This window comes from Aulonocara stuartgranti (genome assembly GCF_965226115.1).
Source record: "Aulonocara stuartgranti genome assembly, chromosome: 10".
Lineage (NCBI taxonomy): Eukaryota > Metazoa > Chordata > Actinopteri > Cichliformes > Cichlidae > Aulonocara > Aulonocara stuartgranti.
Genome location: NC_138946.1, coordinates 24480047 through 24501792, shown reverse-complemented (window position 1 = coordinate 24501792; position 21746 = coordinate 24480047). Strand labels below are relative to the sequence as shown.

Here is a 21746-nt window from a genome sequence, read left to right as displayed (position 1 = left end):
TTATTCACAAAAATGATTTAATACGAAGGCAATAGGCAGAGTGTTACAGGCATCGCCCTAAAGAATGTGGCCTCATGGGCAGTGTAGTGCTGCAGGGAGAATGGACTGCCATACCCGTTATGTGTTTGTGAGCGCGAGGGAGGGAGAAAAAGGAGAGTGGAAAAGTACGACCAGAAGCGGGAGATGGAAGCATGCAAATATAATAATGACCACTGCAGCCAAAAAGAGTGACTGACGAGCCCAGTTGTAAGTAAGCTATTAAGACTTGACTGTACACTGTGTTCATGTTTTTCTCCAAAACAATAAGTTCTGTTGAAGCAGCCTTTCAACGCTCTCTCTGTTTCTCGCTAGCAAAGTTGACCCAGACAACAAAGTAAAGCTAGTTTTCGTCTACGAACCCGACATGGAACCCGACACGGAACCCGACGTATTAGCCAGAGGTCCCTTTACTATGGTTTGGAGCCGCGGACCTGTTTTATATATGCGTGAAACTGTTTTCTATACGAGATCTCTGCAAAAAGTGCAGCTTTACCTAATGTCCACCCTACCCTACTCATTTTATATTAAGATTTAAAAATCTAGTCGATATTGGTATGGCAAGTAACCTTCAGTAAAAGTAATAAATCACACGATAATAGTACATTCATGTAGTTGTAAAAAGCATGATAATATAATAGGTAATCCAAAGTATTCCGAATACGTTACTCTCATTGAGTAACGTATTCTGTAATCTGTAGTGGAATACATTTTAAAAGTAACCTTCCCAATACTGAGTGTAAGCTTCACATTATGTTACAATATGACCCGTACCAAAAGTTGGCCACAGGAGAAGAAAAGCAAGCTCTGGGTGGTCACCACAGTCTGGAACCTGTTTAATGCAATCATAGTTAATGGGTTAGAGAGTATTAGAGATCAACAGTGGGCCATTGTGACAGATGGCGTATGCATAATGACCCACGATAACCGCTATCATCATGTCTTGTAGAGTGCACTATATTCGAGAGAACTACTCAGCCAAACCATGGACAAAGTCCAAAACAAATATGACAGCCCAGGGCCGCCATGTCCAGGTTGGCTGTTAAATGAACCACTATCAAAAACATAGCTGCCTGTTCTCTGCAGTTACAGTCTGAACAATGATAGCCTCTGCATGTGTCCCTAAACGGACAAGCCTGCAGGACTTTCCTAGCTATCTGTGTCTGCCAACCAAGCTAATAACCAGCCGAAAATTTCAAGATATGGTGGTATATCACTTTATACCAACAAAACTGACTGCTCTTACTAACTTGTAACTGGAACTTAGCACATAAACCTGCAACATTACAAGAAGACTGGCTGCCAAATTGTTATTCATCTGTTGTGAATGCGTCAATACATTGTAAAATGTATTTGCAAACTATCCTAACCTGCACAGGTCTGAATGTTTGACCAAAATATTTAACCATTTCTTTTTCTGAAAATAAAGAACTTCTTCATGCTTAAAAGCACAAAACAGGCATCTGTGCCAGGATCTGCAACTTCCTATGGATATAAAATGCTCCATCTGGGATGATATTATCTTCAGCAGGTTAGAAGGCTTTTGTTACCATATTTCACAATAGGCTGAATTTCGTGCGTGGTTGAAAGTATGTGATTTAATCATCAGGAAGGAAGGGCTCCAATGCTGGACAAACAGGGGGTCAGATACATTCTGTGCTAGTCTTCCATCAAATCTTTTCAAAAACTTTTCTGTGTGGATCTCTGAAAGATCAAATTCCAATTAAAAAAAATAAATAAAAAAATATAAAATATTTGACTCCAGGTGTAATGGCTAATTATATTTCTTAAATAAATCATTTACAACTAGATGCTGCTTACTAGGATTCCAAAATAGGACATCTGTCTCCATGAAAAAAAAACAGTGTCACTTTTGTTTTCACATAGGTTACTCTGTGGTTTCCATTGAAGCCTACTACACCACCATCCACTGTCCAGGTCTAGCTGTGTATGCCTTTCATGCACATCTGTAACATATCCGGCCATTGCAATCCCAAAAGACCTGCATTTTGTACAAAATGTAAATAAAAAAAGAATGCAATGATTTAGAAATCATTTAAACCCTTCATTATGACAACTTTTTCAAACTTTATTTGTAAATCAGCAGTTAAGAACAACAAGCATGATTAGAAATCCTTTTACTATCCCCTGACCTTCTTCTTGTCAGCAGTCTAACATTGCTCAAGCAAGTACTACACAAAGTGTGACCGGTTGGCACCCATAAGATTCAGATCAGTGTGCAAGCCAAACCACTAAAGGACATCATCTGGATCATCAATTTGCACTCAACTATCCAGATCCACTGCTAAATCTACCCTGGCATAATTGGATGATAGAAATTGTAGTAAAACAACTAAGGCCACCATTGTCTGCCCATTTGACAATGTGCTAACTATGCATAGAGCCTTCATGTGACACCAACACACACATAGCTGCAGTGGCATATTGCCACTTTCAATTCTGCTGTTGACACTTTCTCATAGATTTCTTCTCTTTCTCTTCATCTGCATAGATACTGAATTGGATACTGTCACTGTTGCTATTGCTTTGCTGCTGTAATAGAATTAGGTATTAGCTTAGAGACACTGTGGGTGGCTCAGAGTAAGCTATAGTATATTGTTAATATCTATAAGCTCTGGTAATTTTTTAAAAAAAGGATGAAAGTCAAAAGTAATTATCAGCCACTAAGCTGTTTATGCCTCATTACTCATGCTGATTGTAATTACATCAATACATAGAGACATAACAATGTATCTGTTAGTAATTATATTGATTAAAATAATTAATATCATTATTTCTTTATTGTTTTGTTAAGCAGGTCTTAGTTTAACCATAAGTTTAAGTCAATACCCTCACGCTCATCCTATAACACCATTTTTATTGTTTCTTCTTTCTTTATTGAATCTTCAAGTTTCAAACTTGTCAAGCTTAGCATTAGAGCTAACGTTACAGGGTCATGAAGTCCTAGGTCTAATAACATCATGTGAAAAACAAAGTTTTCATAAACAGGACTCTGTGCAGTCTTGTATTTATATACACACTTTTCTATCCATTTATCCATCCATCCAATAGGGTCGCTGGAGTCTAGCCCAGCTACCATAGAGCAAGAGTGTACAAATACAGCCAGAAACAAATGTATTGTCCACAAGGCATCTCTGCTGGGGCATCTTGAGGTTAAATGCCTTCTTTGAGTACACTTTACTTGGTGGCTCATGAGACATTCTCAAAAGCATCGGTTGGGGCGTATAAGTGCACAGGAACGTGAGGCTTTTTCTGGAGTATGTTTTACTTAATATCCAACATTACTTTTCATTTGTATCAGGTTTCCTTCTGGCTCCTACTTTTCTAGATTCCTGTAGACTTTAGCATGGCCCTGGTGTTCCAAATCATAACAGGAACAGCTGCAGAGCCCACACTAGGGGAAAGAAGGTGTGTGCATATGTGTTTGCATGTGTGTGTCTCTGTCCATGCGCATTTGTGTGTTTGTGTGGTGTAGTTTCACCTAAGGGACTTGAGCTATCTCAAAGCAGCTGTGCTACTCTTTCAGAGAGGTGGCCTCACATAGATGGGAACAAATTAATCAGGTATAAGTAGCACATATTAGTGTGATATGGCAGTTCATCATGGGCCAAATTTTTTTTTTTTTAAAGGGAGACAAACTTGTCATCACGTCGAATCTGATTCTAAATGCATAAATTGATTAAAACTGTGTAAATATTCATAAAGCAAGCATCAGACTCAGTTGGTTATGAAATGATTTATGCCGTCATTAAGGACACGTTGCACAGGCCTATGCTACAATCACAGTCAGTATTACAAATAAGCACATGACTGACTGACTTGTTTTCTCTCCCTCTCTCTGTCTGAGATGGTCAGTGCTGAATTAAGCGCACTTGAAGCCTGATTATGCATTCTTCCGTAACGCAGCCTTCAGTGGCCACTAATTTAGAAACAGAATCTTCCCCAGGGCTTCTGTCTGCTTTGCTTGGTATATAGGGATTCACATATAGATGATTCACCTCTTATTCCCAAAGCACAGGGAACTGTGAAGTCATGGGCAGGTCCTACTGGGTCAGGGTTTGAACCTACATATTTCCCCTGGCAGGCCATGCTTTCACACTAAACCAATCCAGAAAAGTATCAGCCATTACTGCAGGCAAGCCGAGGCCTTCTCTTGTGGTGTCAAACCAAATGCAAACTAATCTGTCAACCTAAATGTGCACGGCTCAGTATTCTGCATGTCTAAGAGACCCGAGGGAAGAAACTCATATACTGTACAGTATCAAGCAAAGACAAAACCAGAGCCAACTACAGGGCCTGGAAAGTAAATACAAGTTTTTGCAAGGGAGAAAAGAGACTTGAAGTTCTAAAGCGCAGGTTGCACATCAGTGCTTGTCGATGCTGCAGTCGTGCATCAAAATATTCAAATAAACACAGCAACTTAAAATTTGTGGCTTATGTCTCTCACTGTTTCAATGCGTGACATATGACCAGCATCACCTGTCCCCTGAGTATCCCATGCCTATTTATGTGTGAAGATCCAGTGTAGGTGTGTGAAATGTGCCACATTTGTGCCTTCTGATCTCATCTGACAGAGTTGAGAAAAAATGGTGGCGACAAAACAGTGCTGATTCGTGCAGATGCGAACAGTCCTATGGGAGCCCTTTTGCACACGCGCTTCATTGATTTCCCAACTGATGGTAACTGCGGAAGCAGAGGTCAGACCCTAATGCCCTTGCAAAGATATTCCCCCTCTTAGGAGGATAAGATGTACCCAGTTAGTAGGCAACCGAGTTTAATATCAGATTGTCCACAGTGTCAGCTCTCATCCCATATGGAAAAGAAATAGAAAAAACTTGTAAAAGACTTGCATCAGATGTGGCCTACTTCATCCTGTGGTTGATCCAGGACAAGCTATAGGTTTCTTTTGGAAGCCACTGCATCATTCGTCCCACACTATCAACCCAGAAGTGGCGTGCAACTGTCTCCCTGCATATTTATCATGCCATTAGCAGTGAAGGACAAGAAAGGCCAGCCAGGGACTGAAAAAGAAGGAAGAAAAAAAACATGTAATTTTAATGGCACTTGGATTTAACTTACATTGTCCATATTAAAATATCAAGTGCTGTTCTCTGGACCTGGAGTTTTCCATCACTTTTTGTCAAGATGTATTAAAATCTAACAATGTAATGTTTTCATTTTCTCCATTCAGCAATTCTTCTTTCATTCCTAGAATACTATATAAGCAGATGAAAAATTATATAGTATATTACTAAGAACAAAAGATACCTGAGATGTACAATATAGAAGGTAATAAATTATGTTATTTTATCATTTTTTCTGCTTGGAAGGACTGTTTCTGTTTGACCAAAAAAAACAAAAAAACAAGTAAACTGCTGACATCCCTTTTCTGTTCTGCTGCTAAATGTGCTCTTGTGCAATCAGAACTTGAAAGACAAGATTGATTGATGAATGTACCTCCTTCTGCCTTGCAGTATTGATAGACCACTCGTCACACCATATCTCATCACTGGTATTGATCGTGCTGTATTTGAGGGTGGGGGGCTCTGACCTCAGACACTGTTGTGGATTGCCTGACTGTCACTTCCTTCACATCAAGGGTCACACACAGCCTTCGCCCAACCCTGCCATACCCCTATAAGCTCACGCCTTCTATTGTTCATGAAGAGCACTCTGACTGATTACTACCTTAAGTGTGCTGTGCATGTGCAAAGCTATCTTCTACATTGCAGTGGTGGAAATGCTTGGTCTAAGTAAAAGCTATTAAATTAATGCCAGAATTCCCAGAATTCCACTTGTGTTTGTACAGCAGCGTAATGGGAATACACCTGTACTAAATATTTAGCCACCAGACTAAAGGGGAATATTAGCTGGATGTGATTAATGGCTACAAGAGTCTTGGTGGCTCATTGCTAGCTAAACTTTAAAACTGTTCTAGGCAGCACAAAAACTGGAATCCATGTCACATGCTAAATGAACACAAGTCCTTGCAGCTGCATGTCATGAAGTTGTTTGGACAAAATTTGCATTTAAAACATATATGGTCCTAAAGGCAGGGGGAACTGTTGCCTTACTATACTAAAGCAGGCACATCTAATGATGCTTGCATAATAAACTTGTACTTACAGTAGTTTCTTTCCACCACATTTTTTTAAAGCAGAAGAAACAGGACAAATAAACAGCCCTTGTTTGGGTGAAAAATGGAGCAGAAGAACATATGTTGCTGCAATAAAACAAAAGTATTCTCACAAATTAAATTAGCTGTGAAATCCAAATAGACTCAGCTTGGCCGGCCTTAAGATGCACTGTCACAGATTCATTCAGACACAGCCTCTGGGGAAAAAACACCTTTAAAGACAACTATATGTGCTCTAAACACATGTAGATACGTCTATTTATATATGCCTGTGTGTGTTTACATGTGTTGGTGTGTGCTCAGCTGTTTCCATGTGTTTTGCATAATAAAATCTGCTTGAAATATTGCAGGTTGGGACTATTTGTGCCTCCGTTCATGTTTGTGTTGGCATGCGTGGGACAGCTCTGGAAGTGTGACAGGTGAAGTCTCAACCTGGCCCCGCTGGGCCCACCTGCTCCCTGGCTGGCAGGTGACGCAGAGGGGGATGACTGTTGCTATAGGGAACAGGCGGACCGGTGAAAGGGTTTCTTTCAGAGGGCAATCTGGAGGACCATGGGTGAGCACTTAGATCCTCAGGGCTGGCATCTGCTGGCACTTGTGGACTGGCACGAAAGAAAACACATAATTAACTTCATTATCTCACCTGGCATTGTTAGTCTGGGTGCTGCTAGCATATTCTTAATGCTTTAATGGTGGCGCCGGTTGTGTTAAATGTGAGGGGGTTGCATCAGTCCTCTCTTCGCCTCCAAGGTATATTTCTGTCTCCTTCTCATGTTTGAGCGCCTCCTTCAGAAGCTTCCACCCCATTCATGCCATGAACACACAAGCTTCTGCTGATAGCATATGTTTGCACTGCCTAGCCACGTGACAAGAAGGAATCCCACATGTGGAACTGAATGCATGTCCTGTTTTTTTTAAAGAGACAGGATGTTACAACAGCTGAAAATATTTTTTGAAGAGGTGACTAATAAGGGGAAAATCCATAGTGAAAAAAATGTAGATATATTTTTGTACTGCTTAAATTACTAGAAGGTCCATCATCATACCCCCAGGTAGATTTACAATGTTAAAAAGCATTGTGGACTTCACAGTGATAGATGTTTGCAATTGGTCGAATCATAAACTAGGTCCGTGGAATGGCGAGTGTTTCAAAAGACGGTGTCAGACCACACTTATTGGCTGGGGAATGTGTCAGTGAATCTGCTGTCTCAGCAGGATCCAGTAAAGGGGTGGGGGGCTGGAGTTTGGAGAGGTGGGGCAGGGAGGTATGGGAAAACCCCCATGAACTGAACAAAACCCACAGAGATTTTCAGTCTCATGAAAGCAGGCCTCACAGTGGTAGCAAGACAAATGGCATCCAAAGTGTGTCTCATGAGTGAGGCATGGGTTAGTGCAGAATTACTCCACAACAGCACGCCCATTGGTTCAGAGAGGAAAAGACAGCTCAATCCGCTCCTGGGGGGAAGGGGCTGGTGAGAGGTGGACAGCGTGGAGGATCCAAGCGAGGAAGCATGCATAGAAAAAAATAATAATTAAGAAAAAGGACCTCCACAGATCTTCCGGTGAGGGAGCGCGCCGAAATAGAGACTTGAACAAATCTGATAATAAGATAAGTGCTGCAAATGTATACAATGTGGGGGTGGGGGGGGGACTATATTAGACAATAAAGGCTTGCAATATAGTTGCCATGGAGATGAGCAAGTCTCCCAAGCCTCGTCATTTCTCTGACTCCTCCCGTGAACGCTGAGATAAAAATAGACATGGGCAGAGAACAAAGAGCTATTAAAAAAAAGAAGAAAAAGAAGACAAGAGTAGTGAAGAAGAAAGGTTGTGAGGGGAAAAAAGTGTGACGTGTGTGTATCAAAGGGCATGAGTGTTTCCGTTATCTGTGTACATCTTTGACTGGTGAATGAAAAAGGTGTGAAGCCACAACACGACCATGCTTTAAACACTGGAGTGGAGTTAGTGAAAGATACAGCCAGCTTGTCTGAGCAAGAAATTCCCATCATTCCCAAATGACATCAAGAAAGCAACAATTTGCTCGTATTCTCATTCTGTACAGTATGTTTGCATTTGTGTGTCTGTATTAGATGTGGCATGCTTTGTGTTCGTGGCATGTGATTTCATACCACAAACCTGACAGCTTCTGAGTAGAAATGTGTTACATTAAAGACCCCGTGCATATTCAATATGGCTGATTTCTGACTGCACTTTTGACTCTATGCTCCCATAATGCAACGCGCAAAGAAAAAAAAACGAACAAGTTAAAAAGAACAAGTGAGTGATGATAAATTGGTTCCTACTAATCTGTGGGTTCAAGTAAAAAAGGCATTTGCCACATTTAATGTGAATTTTTCCACATGTTTGCTTTATTTTATTCTTGGACTTTGCCTTTTTCTCGCTCTGTGTAATCTTCGTGTCATGCATTCGTTTTTTCTTAAACTACTCTTTTCCAGGACGTGAAAGCGAGGTACACGACTGTAAAATTGACATCATAATTCTCCGTGCATTGCAGTTTTTTACGTGCAGATGTTGTGTAACTAGTAACCCATGAAAAGCAACAAACCTGAAATGAAAGTAGGTTTTACTTTGTTGACTCAGGGGAGAGGACAGGCCCAGAGAGAGACCCAGAGAGTGGCAGCTGGCCGTGGCTAACAGGACAACTGCTAATGGGACACTCCATCTGCTGCTCCTGTTTTCCTGCCTGCCACCCATCCTTGTTCCAATCTCTGGGCTTCTAGAAAATGTCCTGAGCTCCGCTGCTAAATGGCATCTCATCATATCATGACAGTATTTATCATGCACAGTGACACTCCAACTTTTGTGGTGGATGAAAGCAAAGAGCAAATGATCAGATTTGATGAAACCAGCAATCCACTGTGTATTGTGTTATATACCGGATGGCTGACATCTTACTCAAATATGCAAAGGGAGTACATTTCATATAACTACATTCAATATGTAATGCTACCCTTGAACCACATTATGGCACCAGCAACATTCAGGCGGTGCTTTCATGTTTACCTTTAGCACAAAAAAGCCTCTTTGTCCTGTAAGTTTGTTTTCTGCTTCCTATGGCTCGTTCAAAAAAAAAACTATGGAGATGCCTAGGATTAATTCACTTTTCACCACATTTGTAAATAAAAGCAGATCCTTTAAAGCACAGGCACATTTTCCATCTTAGATGTGGTGTGCTGCACAACAACACCCCATTCATTTGATGCTCAAGCTGCTCAAGCTGACAAGTACATTATGAAGCGTCTGTGGTGATGACATGGGTATTCCATTAGGAAGTAAGGAGCGTCATGCCCCCCTTGGACCTCTCTAATTTCCAAAGTGCAACGCATCACTCTCCTCCACAGCATATATAATAGCCTCTTTTCTCCTGGTCTGGATTTATAGCCGCCACCAGTCAGTTGTCTGCATGCCAGACGCCAGAGTTATGATGATTACGTTGATGCGAGCGCCCCTGCACTTCCTCATTCCTTCACGCTCCTGCCTGGGTGAGCAACACATGGATCAAACCTGCCTTTGCAGCACCATCTGGTGACGACTGCAGAGATTCAGGGAAACTTCTCACATATGAATGAGAGAGAGGAGGGGGGGGGAGCAAAGACAGAAATTCAACTGCAACTCATTTTGTGCTCACTTCCTGTAATACCACTCTGATCCTCTGGATGGTGTCTGTAACCTGTATGCTTTCTTTCCCCCTGTAAGAGTTCAGGGATTTCATGACATGCATACAGACAACCAGCATAAGAATTCATATTGGTGCATTATTTTTAAAGCTCTCGCTGTTTGCTACACACAAATGAACTCATCTGCTCCCCCAGCTGTTAACTCTGCAGGGAGTGCTAAAGAGATAAATGTGGACTTCGTTATATTTAAAGATAATGATCCTGATTTTTTCCCCCCTTCTGGTAATGTTAACTGACTTTTTACTTTAGTTTATTTATGAAATCTATGATTTCACACACACACACACACACACACACATACATACATACATATATATATATATATATATATATATATATATATATATATATATATATATATAGATATAGATATAGATATCAAATCAAATCACTTTTATTGTCACATCACATGTGCAGGTACATTGGTACAGCACATGTGAGTGAAATTCTTGTGTGCGAGCTTCACAAGCAACAGAGTTGTGCAAAATACAATAATGTAAACAAGCAAAATACAAGAATGGCTACATCTGAAACTAATAAATATATGTACAATATATAATAGTATATGCATTTCTGGATGTGTATACTAAATATTTTTCTACGTGTGTGTGTGTGTGTGCGTGTGTGTGTGTGTGTGTGTGTGTGTGTGTACACATATTTTACAAATTAAATAGAGTAAATAGTATATATCTATATATATATATATATTAGGGGTGCAACGATACACAAAATTCACGGTTCGGTTCGATACTTTGGTGTCACGGTTCGATATTTTTTCGATACAAAAAAAATGTTCATGCATTTTTAATTTGTCATTTATTAAAATTATAAATATATATTTTAACTCAAAAGTACAGTTTTTAAATTTAACCCTAACCCTAACCCTTATGCGCGTTTTTTATTTTGACAGCGAATGCGCACCTGCGGACCACTTATGTGCAGCCCTGGTTATTTAGCTCGTCATATTGCAGCCACAGAAATTATTTTGTCCATGAAACCATAAAGCTGCACTTTCTTTTTGCCTTATAGTCTGATTTGTCATAACTTCTCCGTTTTGTGGTAAGCTTTTATTTGGCTGTCACTTCTTCACCCTGACCTGTCTTATTTGGCTCAGCAGAACTGAAATGCTTTTACACGCTCACTCACATAAGCTCAGCGATTCTCTGCGCGATCAACCTCTCACATGTTTAAGCTTGCTGCGGGAGATTTCACTTGTCATGTTTGCATAGTAAGCTAACGATTAATAAGACGATGTCAGAGGAATTGGTGCGCAAATTATCATCACTCACAGATCAGTGCTGTCGCTCTCTATACACAGTTCGCCCGATTGCAAAGTGAAAGCAAAAAAACAAGCGCAAATTCAAACGCGACTTCAATATGTCACATATTGACAGTGGCTCACCAATGCCAATGACATAATTACCCAGCTACATTTCTGAAAGAATGCAAAAGCATTGACATATATTTTTCCTTCCTACAATAGCCCGACGGGCAGGGCAGAGATAGATTTTGGTAGCCCGACTGAAAAAATCGCTAGCCCCGGGATTGAGGAATCACTCATCTTTGGAAAAGAGAGTTTATTACAGAGAAATGGCTCTTTCCAAAATAAAAGCTATACTATCCGCTTCTTCTGGGCTATATTCTCAGCAGCATAAGGAGAATCATGTGCTAACAGCTGTCTAAATGACTCGGCTAAAGTTAGTAGCATGCTTGCTTGTTTTTTGTCTGCTTCCACTTGTCTTTGCACTAGGATGATGTCGGCGTAAATGTGCAGTCATATTCGTTGTGTTCCCACTAGTGCTTTCAGGTTAATCTCGTTGAAATGACCTTAACGCCACAACACGGCAAATCTCCGTTAACGAGCTACCGCCGATCGCTCCGTGCATGGGGCTAGACGGCCAACACGTTAACGAGCTAACTGCGCTAACACACTAGTTCCCACCCATGTAATTGAGCATTGCATGGCACATCCAACATACTGTTTTACTTTAGTCCATGACTCGCTTACCTTCAGGGTCATACGTCACATGAAAACCAAAATAATTCCAAACGCCAGATCTGAATGAGGGTCAATTTGCCTGTTGCAAGGAGAGCTTAACTTCTGTCTCGCTAGCTTGCCCTGTGCTCTTCCTTCTGACTATGCTGTCTGTGTTGAGCGCTCAGTGGATCTGCGCTGGACAGTGCAGCCTAGGCGGAGTAGTCGAACACAGATTCACTGAGCGCTCCACACAGACAGCATCGTCAGAAGGAAAATTGATAAAATAAATTACAAATGTTGTATTGTTCGATACATATGCGTACCGAACCGAAAGCACTGTATCGAACGGTTCAATATCGATACGAATATCGTTGCACCCCTAATATATATATATATATATATATATATATATATATATATATATATATATATATATATATATGTGTGTGTGTGTGTATATATATATATATATATATATATATATATTAAAAAATATATATATATATATTAGAGAAGTGCAAAGCAGCCGGTATTTGTATTTGTATTCGAGTAAAATTCAAAATAGGCATAAAAATCTATTTTTTCTTGCATTACACTTCTAATTAACGTTATAGTGTAAGTATTCTTTCATTATATCCATTATAATAATTATGGATATGCAATATTAGTTGATGTTTTTGCATAAATCCAGCAATGAACATGTAACAAGGAACATCATTGAAAAGAAAATAACAACAGCCATCGCCTCATCCATGGTTAAAACCAACAACTAATAAAATACCATTGTGAACATTATGAACCCCCCCCCCCCCCAAGGACACTGAACAAACAGTGAAACTGACTTGGAGGGGCAGAACATGGCTGTGATGATGAATTGGTGCTGGTGGGGGATTGGTGCTTCTGGTGGGGGTTGGCAGACAGTAATAAGATGCTTTAAGTGCATGTGATTATGCATAACAGATGTTGACAGATGTTTGATATAACTACCTCTGCTGATCTGACTTTTGCACACATTACATATCAGTTTGGTACAGCACTGACTGTCAAATGCTTCCACACAGAACTTGATCAAGTTGTTTTGGCTGGTGGAGGACCAAGAGGTGGCTCAGCAGCAGCAACACTCTTTTCCATTTGGTTGACCAAATCCATGTGGGGAGTTTCAGCTAAGTTAATGAGCGACGGAACGCTATGCTAAGGTTAACTAGCCTATCCGGTTGTTCAGTGATGACGCGACGAATCCTACTTCCGGGTCTAAAGTAGTCTGCGTTTAATATGGCTTTTGTGTTGTTAACATGTTTAATGTTTTGTATTTTCTTCTATTTGATCTCAAAAAGCTCCTAAAACAGTCAGTGATCCCTGTTGACCTCCCTCGGCTTTTATTACCGCTAATCATTTATTTAAGCTCAGTTTTTAAAACCTTAGGATGTAACTACAGCCCAGCCCATGCAGCAGTATATGAATGACTAACCTCGTATTGTGGCTGCATTATCTCAGTTGTTCTCCTGGCTGAAGTTTGGTCCTTTTACAGCATCCTGCCATGCGATTACATTTGTTCCTGACCACCGAGAACACTCACGTTAACTTTTATCGAGTGGAAAAAAAGTTAGCTTGTTTATATTATGTTAACATAGCTGTGTCGCTAGCGGTCACGTAGCACATCATTATATACCAGCTAGCCAAACTTCAGTGACCCTACAAACGTCACTGCTGTTTCGTTTTCTGTCTTCATATATGTTGGAAGTGATAACAGAGCTGTACGTTTTAATTTGTTTCCAAAACCCCGCAGTCAGGACATGCTATATTGTATTTAGATAGAAGCTAGCAAGCTAACTTCCTGCTAACTTCTAACTCCGTTAAATGTCATAAATGTCCGTTTTCATGGATGCCTGGATGTTAAACTCAATTGTTACACCTGGTAGAGCAGAACGCTGATCATTTTATTAAAGATGAAAGACTTTAGACAGTTTTTCAACTCTCAGTAATGCCACAGTGATCGTTTGATATATGGACCTGCAGCGGAGTTTAGACCCAGAAACGGCTAGTGACGTCAGACTGAACAACCGGATAGCCTATATCTTGCTGTCTGCACAAGACAGAGTAACTTATATGTAACATATAATTCCCACAAGTGCATACAGTTCGACACAACTACACAAGCATTGTTTTATCCTTTCAAACCGGACTTTAACGTTACTCTGTCAACAGCCTATTGTCTAAATCCGGTCCCCAACCTTTGCGTCACGGACCGGTTTGTGTCCGACAATATTTTTACGGGACGGCCTTTAAGGTGTCGCGCATAAATACAACCAAATAAAACGAGTACCGGTACCAAAAATAAATAAATAAAATGTATTCATAACACACGGGAAAAGACACGGGGAAACTGAGGTAACGACAAAAACAATAAATATTAACGATAAAAACGAATAAAAACCCTGGAAACCATAAATTTCACACCCGAACCTCAACACGCACGGCCCGGTACCGGTGCATGGCCCGGGGGTTGGGGACCGCTGGTCTAAATGACCGAGCTAACAGAGCTACGTAAACAGAGCGAACATGAGAACACCCGACTGTAGACGTCGGTAATGCAGCGTAATGGAATAATCTCCAGATCTTCGCAAAAGTTATAAACTGCCTCTGGAACCCAGTTAAGGTACAAAAAAATCTATTCAACAAAAACAGCGATGTAGTTCCGACTTTTATCGCATTCACCTCTTACACGTCACTCACTCATCTGGGCATGCATGTCTAATAAGGAAACTCAGCTTTTTGATAAAATGTTTTTTCTTGTTCCCGAATACAAATATTTTTTAAAGTATTTGTTCAAAATAAGTATTCGTAAAAAACATGATATTCGTGCCTATCCGAATACCACCACCCCTAATATATATGATATATATATAATATATATAATCTTGTGATGACAGCAGCAACTCTGATGTTGGCTACTGGAATTGTGGAAGTGATTTTCTACATAATATTTTCATGCAAACATAAAGATTTGGTTTTTTCAGTGGAGTGGCTTGCAATTAAATCAAGTATTCCCAGGCCTGTGGAAACCAAAGGATATGATCAGCGTGTAAGTTTAATGTTTGCCCACAGAGCTCTTCCCGAGAAAGCAGTGTTCAGACACAGTAGGGAATGGCTCATTATCAGCACATTCGTTGCATGTGTATTTGTATGCTGTTTGTATTTTAAGGCAAGCCAAGCTATTTTTATCCAAAGACATGTGTGGCTGCTGAAGGAAAAATAACGAAAAATCATTTTTAGAAGGTGTCACTCACTGTTAGAAGCAGGCTTTCAGTGTCACTGCAATTAAAGAGTGTACTTAATAATGAAGTGTTGCAGCAACAGGGTTATTATTAGATTACACAAAGGCAGGTGTATCACTTTGGTAACCTATTAACCCACAGCATGCATGCTCTGATTCTCAGCGTGTGATGGTTTTTGCCCGATTCCTTCATGATATGAGACTCACAGGATTCAGCAACACCTACTTGTGTTTATTTACAGCAAGACAAAATTACCGGTAGCTTGGCTTGACATTTCTCGGTAACACAAGGCAGAAAGGACCTTAAAGTTTGAAAAAATAAAAATGAAAAAATGTCATCCTCAGGGAACAGAGGCCTCGCTAAAGGCATTTTATCTGTCTTTAGAGACAGATAGAAGACAATTCATTGAAATTAGATATTGATTTGTATTCAGTTGCACAATTTATCAAAGAGTATGGGGCAAATTTATAACGTGGCGAATGTTTATGTGTGATCTGAATAGGAGTTTATACCAAAGACTGCTGTTTTTTGCTAGTTTGTTTTTATATACAGACTTAGGAAGGCTCCATTATTGTGTCAACTAGTAGCTTAAGTACCTTTTGCTGTAGCCTGGTCAACCTGTTTTCATTCACAATACATCCCCTTCTGAAACATTGTAATGCACTGGATATTCTTTTAGCATCATTTTCATTGTGCAAGATAAGACTGCCATGAGACCAGCGCTATCACTACACATGCAACTTTGCTGATCATGGAAATGTTGTAGAAGTTTGTCTGTTTAACCTCATGAAAGGTACGTTGTAAGCTAAACCAAAATATTTTCACAAAATCTAAAAAGAGGGTGACATAAACCAGAATTTTGTCCTTGTCCTTGCCTGACTATATAAACCATTGCTAAACTATAAAGCATATGCAGAGAGGTTTTACAGCAAAGTGTATATGTAATTTTATATACAACATATTTCTTTTATACAAATCCACAAAAATAGAATACAAGAAATAATTTTCCCCTCACCCCCAACCGGTCCTGGCAGATGGTTGCCTCTCCCTGAGTCTGGTTCTGCAGGAGGTTTATATAATCTTCACTAGAAATTTATTCGATGAGTTGATGAAATTTAAAGAAGAAAATGAAACCTCTGATTTTAATATCAGTTGTGAGCCACAATTTCGCTCACTTTGCTTCAAGTGAAATAAATATGATTTTAAAGATTTTAAAGAAATCGGCAGTAGCAGAAAGGGAGTCACAGTGGCTGGGCATTTATGGACTTGCTTTCTCATTCCAACTCCAGCACTTTAGATAGAAACACAAAAAGCTTGCAGCACCAACATTACATTTATTAGCGTTTTATCCCCATAATTGATCATGACTGCAAAAAAACAAGAACTAAAAATTCAGCCTCATTACCAATCACACAGACACGCTCCATAGTTAAGAGCAAGAGCAAACAACTCCATCACTAGTCAGATACACAAGAGCCCACCCTCACCTCCGAGGGCCTGACTATTCATGCAACACATGCATATCTCCCAGCTTACATTGCAAAAAGCCACACCGCAGCTTCTCTCATCACTCTAATTTCCCTTGGGCCCTTATTTACAGTATATGAGGACGTTTTTAGAGATAGGCGCAATATCCATAGATGAAGTATCCAGATGTGTCTACTCTCTTACATGTGTGATAAAAGCCTGACCTTTCTACCATTTGATATTATGAGGCGCCGCCTTAGTCCGTCGGACTGTTATGAGGGCAAGTCATTCAGAGTGCACTTTATGCACGCTGTCTTTACAGAGGACACATGCTATTTAGAATCCGCACATAAACCTGTCACTCTCTCTGGAGACCTGCTCGTGGTGGGCGGTTTCATTATCTCTGGTGCTTTTTGCACCCTAGGAGTAGGGTGGTCCTCCATATTTTGTCCCGTTACACTGCATTTGGCACTCTAATCAGCTAAAGGGGTACATGATTTACATTTACGTCAATTCCCCCCTCATGTATCAGCACTCCAGACATAGCCAAGGTCACTTGGCACCCAAATCCAACAGATTGTCAGTTCAGTCTTAGTTATTAGAGTTGTTGTTAATATTTGGTGCTCTTCTGTTCGCCCCTTTCTCTCTTAAACTGAAATGGGATTCATAATGTATTTTCTTACCATCTAATTTATGACAGTCTTATGTAACACAGTGATATTTAACAACACTGTTAACATTGTTAATTATGTTAAACATAATTAACAATTGGACCTGTCTAATCAGATCCTAGCTGGAATTATTGAGGAGCCTGATGGTCTGAAGCATAGATTAGGTGTTATAGATGCAAATGACAGAAAGATATAATAAAAGTTCATGAGATATGAAATGGGACTAATTTCACTCTGATATTTCTGTAGGCATTAAAACTTGTTTGTCGTGTCAGGTCCGTTTTAGGCCAACCTAAGCTAGCATGTCTATCAGAGCTAAAGCCTTGTTTTCCATGGTAACAGTAAGTGCCTCCTGCTGATTAGCTGCACCATGGGACCAAAAAAGAGGAACATGTGTCTCATGTTTGGTGTTCCCTAACAAGTTTGAGAAACAAGGCATGAGAAGGGAGTTTTTGGTGACTACACAGGGAATATACACTGAAAACATTATCAGTCATTTGAGCGTATAACCTACAAGTTAACTGTTGTACTGACCCTCATTAGACCGCGAATCCTTTGCAGCTGAGCTCTGCTGTAACTCTGATGCATTCTCTGCGGGGGGCAAATATTCTCTGCTCGAGTGAGCTAAACAGTTTAAAGGGATTCCTATATATTTTTCAGACTAAAAAAAGTATTCATTTACATAGTGTTCATGGCAAATTAGTCATACTTAACTGTGCCAAGAAGTAGCAGCTTTGAACAATGGATGTGTGTTTTTGTGAATCTGGCTCTGGACACTGCTGTAAGAGAATTAAAGGCAAAGAAAAATATACAACCATCCATTTTCTTTTCTCTCTTGTACTGTGCTCATTACTTCAATAAGCAATGTGTTGCAGGAGATGGATGTTTACTGTGGTAAGGGGTAAGCGAGCAAAGCAACCAGGTCAGCAGCAATTCATTTCTATTATCTATTATTCTGCATAACATTTTTCAGTGTGGGGAATTCTTCTTCCTCAATAAAAATACAAAGAGCTGAAAGAGTTTGTTCAACCCATGTGCTGTCCTCCAAAGCTTTTCTCTGCTTAACAAAATAGAAATAGTTTGCAGCAATGTGAGACAGTAGAAAGCAGAAGTTTGGATTAGCAGGCATTTTATGTCTTTGTCTGAAAATAAAAGAAATAACTGAAATAGCTAAAATTACTTTTCTATCACTAAGTATATTGACCAAAATATTTCAAGGCAAATCTTGCAACTTGGCAAACGTTTTGGTAAAGTCTCTGCAGTTATTGCAGATAATCATTTACTCTGCTGCACGTTCACTCATGTCTTGGGGAACGTGTGTCCTTGAACTGTTATCTTTGGTGTTATAGCATTCAATGATTAAAGAATTACTTATTCTTCAAGTGTTGAGTCTAGAACTTGAAATGTCTCTGTTTGACGGACTCGTATTTCCAGCTCTAAACATGCAACATGTCATATGTACGGTGGCCCTGGGAGGCCAAACGGACTGCAACTTAAAAAAACACCAGCAATACAAAAAATGCTGCAAAAGCACACAAAACACAACGGAAATAGGAAAAACAACAATGGAAATAGGAAAAAAGAAAACAGAAATAGGAAAAAACAGATTTCCAAAAGCACAAGGGAAGTGTTTCCTGGGAGACAATAACCCGACAGACCAGTTGCAGGAACCAAAATATGCTAAGAATTGGGCTGGGAGACACTTAAAAGAAGTGGAGTATCTATTAGTTTTGTGAGGAAAGAAAAGACGAGAGGTAAGTGTGTTAGCCCAACTATTAGCCTAAAAATCCATCATCAGTATTATATGAATCATGATAAAACACACCTACCATTTTTTCAGTTCCGGCAACTGGTCTGTCGGGTTATTGTCTCCCCCAGAAACACTTCCCTTGTGTTTTTTCCTATTTCTGTTTTCTTTTTTCGTATTCCCATTGTCATTTTTTCCTATTTCTGTTGTCGTTTTTCCTATTTCTGTTGTATTTTGTGTGCTTTTGCAGCATTTTTCTTATTGCTGGTGTTTTCTTAAGTTGCAGTCCGTTTGGCCTCTCAGGGCCACCGTACATATGGGTGTTATTCCTGCCTTGACATATTAATGTTCATGGATCAACCCCCATGACTGGTAACAAGCAACTTACCAATCATGCGGGTGATACTAGTGATGGGCGGGGCAACCTTTGTTCATATAGAACTGTGTTTAAAAACAAGTAGTAAGTATTTTAAGTGTCTTAATTAGTATTATTTCTTAATTAGTTTATACAATATAATAAATATATTAGCTTTCTTATTAGCCAAATTTAGGTTACTCATATTGGTTTGTTAGTGATAGTTATTCCAAATATCAGCTAACTTCTTGACTAATGCTAACTGAAAGCTCATTGATCAGCATCATTGTTGATTGTTGTGGAAGTTTTCCATTAAAATAAAGCCTGCAGACGAGCGGTGAGCGGTAGCTAACATTCTTTAATCCAAGCACACAAAGACAACAGACAACCAAGCTTGATGGAGCCCCTGCATGTCCGCGGGACAGACGGTCAGCAGAGTTCTCACTGAGCCTAGCATGGCTCTCAGTTAAATACCTTCTCCAGGAACAAAAGGCAGTACACAGCTGTTTCACACCTTAAGGTTCACACTCCCTTGCTACCTCCCAGAGTCCTCGAAGAGACAAAAGACTCTTCCTGTAGTCTGCTTCCCCCAACTTCCTTACTACGCCCCCACCATTTGTCTTACAGTATGGGTGTCAGACATGTTAAAATCCAGTGGCACCAAGGCATTATACAATAAAATAATGTGATTAATACATAAGTAAAAGAAATTCCTATACATGATCCTGAACCAACATTATTATAGCAACAGTGGAATAGCAGATTGTGATTAGTATGTAACAGCAGTGCTCCCCCTTGTATTAATACAGTGAATTAATTGCAACATATTGAACATTGAATAGAATCATGAATGGCTAGCCTTGAGAGAATGGCTCCCTGTTTATAAAATAAATGCATTTCTTTACGTAGTCCATAAAAATGCTTTATCTTTTAAATTTGGCTAAACCTGCCGATTGTGTAATATATATACTGCTGCTCTGTCCTGGATGAAACATCTTACTTTATGTCTGCCCAGAGTCTCTAGGCAGGCAGTTTTACATTCATCAATATTTGCTTAATATTTCCTAAGTGTATTGAATTGAATGAATCAGCCAGGAGCGGAGGCCCTGGAGGACTGACCCCCGGCTGCCAAGACTGGCAATAGGGACATGGAATGTCACCTCTCTGGTGGGGAAGGAGCATGAGTTAGTGCGTGAGGTTGAGAGGTACCGGCTAGATATAGTCGGGCTCACCTCTACACATGGCTTGGGCTCTGGAACCAGTCTCCTGGAGAGGGGCTGGACTCTGTCTCAGTCTGGAGTTGCCCCTGGTGAGAGGCGGCGGGCTGGGGTGGGTATCCTAATATAGGGGATATTAGGATACCCACCCCAGCCCGCCGCCTCGGCTTGCTGCCGGTACGTTGGGGTTTTTCCCGGTGGACGAGAGGGTTTGTTCCCTGCGCCTTAGGGTCGGGGAACGGGTCCTGACTGTCATCTGCGCTTATGCGCCGAGTGGCAGTTCAGAGTACCCAGCCTTCTTAGAGTCCCTGGGGGGGGTGCTGGAGGGTGCTCCACCTGGAGACTCTGTTGTCCTGCTGGGAGACTTCAATGCTCACGTGGGTAACGACAGCGAGACCTGGAGGGGCGTGATTGGGAGGAACAGCCTCCCTGATCTGAACCCGAGCGGTGCTCTGTTATTGGACTTCTGTGCTAATCACAGTTTGGCCATAACGAACACCCTGTTCGAACATAAGAGTGTCCATAAGTGCACGTGGCACCAGGACGCTCTAGGCCGTAGGTCGATGATCGATTTTGTAATCGTATCAGGAGATCTGCGACCATATGTTCTGGACACTCGGGTAAAGAGAGGGGCTGAGCTGTCAACTGATCACCACCTGGTGGTGAGTTGGATCAGGTGGCGGGGGAAGACGCTGGACAGACCTGGTGCACCTAAACGCGTAGTGAGGGTGTGCTGGGAACGTCTAGCAGAGGCCCCAGTCCGCGAGATCTTCAACGCACACCTCCGGCAGAGCTTCAACAGCATTCCGAGGGAGACTGGGGACATTGAGTCCGAATGGACCATGTTCAGCGTCTCCATTGCCGAAGCTGCTGCATTGAGCTGCGGCCGCAAGGTGGTTGGTGCCTGCCGTGGTGGTAATCCCCGAACCAAATGGTGGACACCAGAGGTGAAGGGAGCCACCAGGCTGAAGAAGGAGTCCTATCGGGCTTGGTTAGCCTGTGGGACTCCGGAGGCAGCCGACAGGTATCGACAGGCCAAGCGGAATGCGGCTCGGGCAGTGGCTGAAGCAAAAACTCGGGTGTGGGAGGAGTTCGGAGAGGCCATGGAAAAAGACTTTCGGACTGCCTCGAAGAGATTCTGGCAA

The 21746-nt window shown here is 40.8% G+C and overlaps 1 protein-coding gene across 1 annotated transcript in view; it reads right to left on the bottom strand.

Annotated features, from left to right (window-relative positions):
• gabrb4 (gamma-aminobutyric acid type A receptor subunit beta4) overlaps window positions 1–12237 on the bottom strand; it is an 85662-nt gene extending 73425 nt beyond the window's left edge. The window contains exon 1 of the mRNA XM_082548566.1: window positions 11900–12237. The gene's annotated coding sequence lies outside the window, so the exon portion shown is untranslated. The remainder of the gene's footprint in view (window positions 1–11899) is intronic.
• Window positions 12238–21746: the final 9509 nt, after the last annotated feature.